Here is a 4,111-nt window from a genome sequence, read left to right as displayed (position 1 = left end):
CGTTTTCTCAAACCACATAAAACCGTATTATATCGACATAGATAAATAATAAAACGAAAAATTAAAATAATATTATATTAAAAGATTCATGTTTGTTATTAACAAGGATATTTTAGATTTTCAATTATTATTTCTATTTGATTACATTATTAAAAATTTGCATTTTCGTTATCACAAAAAAAAGGTAACTATCGGTAATGCGTTGTTTTTCAAATGGTCTTAACGTCTGAATATCTGATCGGAAACTGAAAATGTAGCCGAAAAAATTGATTGAAAATTATGAGTTTTATAAGTTGAAATTTTTAAAGAGGTCCTAACTAATTCAGTTCTTTCTATTTTATGTTTGTTTTATTTGATTAACGGTTTTTCAACCTACATGACGACACTTAATTCTAATTTGTCATTTTTATATGTAAATAATAATTACAATATGACCTGACTACTTGACATTTTTGTCATCAATAGTTACCAAATCTACTGGTTATCAATCAAAACAGATACAAAATTTCATTTCATTTCTGCTGGAATGATAACGGTACATCTGTCTTCTTCATTACACCATCATTGTTTCTCTTTTTACCTCGTTCTCTAAATTGAAAACTTAAGACATATAACTTCATAGTCTGTCGGGTCACACAAAGTATTATCTTTTCATCGATGGTGGGTTCTTTCTATTTTACGGTACTAAATCAATTGTCTGACAACAAACAGTTGGGTTGGATTCCATGGAGATGGTAGTAAGAAAGGGATGAAATCATCATGATTAATTAGACATTTGGTAATTGATTTCGGATTTTGAATCAGTGTTTGGGGTTCACTGATTTACAGTCTCAAATCGGAAGCTAAAAGACAAGAGCATAAGAAAATAACAAAGTGCTAACTTTTTTGTATCGAATAAGCAAAAGACCACAGAGGATAGAATCTTGTCAACAATTCTGAACGATTAGGTGAACGTTCAGCAGATCATTGAATTTCTAAATTGTTTGTTAAATTTGCCTACATACCATTAAATAACGTTCTGAAAGTCTGTTATTTAAAATACGAGTAAAATTAAAATCAATTACATCTTGGTACTGTCTCCATCTAAATTAAAGGTGTACAAAACATGATAAAAGACAAGCTTGGACCTCTTTCTTACTGGGCTGGTCCTAAATCATCTTGTATTCGGTCCATATGGTCGAAAAGTGTCTTATTTGGATCATATGGAATCAACCGTCCTTGTCATTTTTCTCTTTTTCTTTTTAATTCAGGTTCAAATGAAATTCATAAATATTTTAAAAATCAAGGAATCGCCTATTTAATGTATCATTCATAACGAAAAGAAAATTATGGTTTTCATCCTTGTGGTTTCAAATTTTTGGGTTTCATTCTTATGATTTGTAATTCATTTATATTTTCGTCCATGAGGCCAAAACACTACTTTTAAATATGAATAACTAAAATAGAAATGAATTGTAAATCATAGAGACGAAAAAATCAATAAATTTTAAATCATAAAGATGAAAAATGTAATGAATTATAAACCATAGGGATGAAAATTACAATTTCAAAACCACAAGGACGAAAATAGAAATTTTCAACAAACCACAAGGACTAACAAGGTAATTTACTCTAACATTTATGTTTTTTCATATTTATTTACTATAAGTAATACATGAAACAGGTAGCTACTCGATTTTAAACATATTAATGATTATTATTTGAACTTCCGTTTTTTAATAGAAGTTATTTCATAAATTCTTTTTATATAACGTTTAACTCGATTTATTCGTTGAAATCAATACACATAACATAAAATATACAGATATAAAAGGTGAATTATGGATTTGATTTATGTGATATATTGAAAATTATGGACGTGATGTTTAAATTTCATCTATTACATAATATGTCTTCACGTATGCAGTTTGTATCGGATTTGGTCCATCACTTAACATCCATCTACCGTCTCCGTTCAAGTTAAGGGTATTTTTGTCTTTTTACCTTTTTTCCAGTTTAGCGTTACCCGTTTAAAAAAGATTCTGTTTTTTATTTCGCTTGTGTATTCATGTTCTTCCTCAAATGAGAAGCTAAACCATAATACTAAACCAAAAGTAACACCACCAGCATCCAAATAATCGGGGAGGATCGTTGGAATTTGGAAATAGTAAATGATAATATTAAGAAGACAGAAGGAAAAAGGGCATGGATAAGACATTACTATGTAACGTTCAAACCCATCAAAGTAGAACACTAGACGAGAATAGATCTATCAGAGTTGGCTGTTGGATCCAAATCAAGCCGCAAGGAAGAAGAGCAAGACCAAGTACGTGGACCCAAACTCGAAGAAGGAAAAACCGAACACTCAAGGGTAACCGACCCGATAGGAATCTAGGATATAATATGCATACATATACATATAGAAAAATAATTAAAAATTAAAATATATTATTATTTATTTATTAAAGTAAAGCTGGAAGAACAAGTCTTTTACATTTTATTCTCCCCAACCAGATAACAAAGCCCAATAGTGAGCCCATTGAGGCATTGACCAACGAGTCAACGACCATTGGTATAAATAATGGCTATTATAATATTATATTAATGAAAGTTTAATCTATACTATATTATAAAGTATTTAACAAAAACTTTTAAAAACCATTTTTTATGCATGAACTATTGTTTATTGATGCATATTACTTAAAATTCAAGATTACAAGTAAATTATGCGTAAGTACAACTTATTAAAGTTTCATGTTTGAATTCGTGTAACTAACTGTAGATAAACATAATCAAAAAGAGAATAAACATCTAATTTTAAATATAAAAAATATAAAATATAATTAATTAATATAATCATTGAGTTATAACAAAATACTTTATTATTATCTTTATAAAAAGTTATATGATTAAAGACAAAATGAATTAAAGAAATATACAGAGAAAAGATAAATTTTAAATAGTTAGTTTGGTACCAATATCAATATTTTTTTTTAATTTTTCATGGTATATTTTCATATTTATATATATTTTTTAAATAAAATCATTATCGTTTTCTCAAAATAACATAAAACCGTATTATAACATCGACTGAGACAAAAAAATAAAAAAAATATTAAAATTGAGATTTATCTCGTTGTATTGTGCGAGTACTTTTTTAGTTTAAATAAAAATATAAAAAATTGTTTTACAGTAATTATCATTTATTTAATTGTTATTAAGATATAGGATTATTTTATATTGATGAAGATGCACGTCCCTACTTCCTACAATTATTTGGATATATAATTTAATCATTATATAAATTAAAAATGAATTCTAAGTCACTGTTTAGTTTATTAAATATATCTCAAACTATTATTTTATCCCAAAGCATTTTCTTTTAAATTTTTAAGAAAAATTAAATATGGTTTTTGATCGTCTTTTAAGAATTATATCACATGGAAGATTTAGATCCAAATTAAAAAATAAAAAAAATATTTGATTTTCATTATATTGTTGACTCTCATCAGCCTAATAATTATTGTAGGGACAGCAGAAGTGGGTACGTAGTTGCATACAGCGTGAAAAATAGAAATTAATTATTGTTTGAGAATTAAAAAGTGTAAATTACATAGAAAAATAAGACACTTTTACATAATTTTTATTTGGAAAAAGTCTAAAAAAACTCAATCGACTTTAATGTTTGGAATGATTAAGTTCTTCGATAATTTTTTGTAACAAATAAGTCTTTGGACATTCCAAAACATGTTAAGTAACTCTTTGGACAATTTTTTGAAACAAATAAGTTCTTGAACAATTTAAAACATGTTAAATAACTCATTGGACAATTTTTGGAACAAATAAGTCATTGGACGATCCAAAACATGTTAAATAACTCCTTGGACTTTTCTAAAACCTGTTAGATACATTCTTATGACTTGTACAACTAGTTAAAGTGGTAAAATAATGAAAAAATCCAAAAAAACCCAATGAATATATATTCATATTTTGAACGATAAAGTCTCTAAATATTTTTTGAACAAAAAAGTATTTAAATCTATAAAATTAAACAAATATAACAAAAAGTACTTATATTTACAAAAAAATAATTACATTTAATTTTTTTTGATAAAATTTATTTTAATTAAAA

The sequence above is a fragment of the Cynara cardunculus genome (assembly GCF_001531365.2).
Source record: "Cynara cardunculus var. scolymus isolate 2C chromosome LG 10, CcrdV1, whole genome shotgun sequence".
NCBI lineage: Eukaryota > Viridiplantae > Streptophyta > Magnoliopsida > Asterales > Asteraceae > Cynara > Cynara cardunculus.
The sequence above is the reverse complement of the archived record's forward strand: the minus strand, read 5'-3'. Positions refer to the sequence as shown.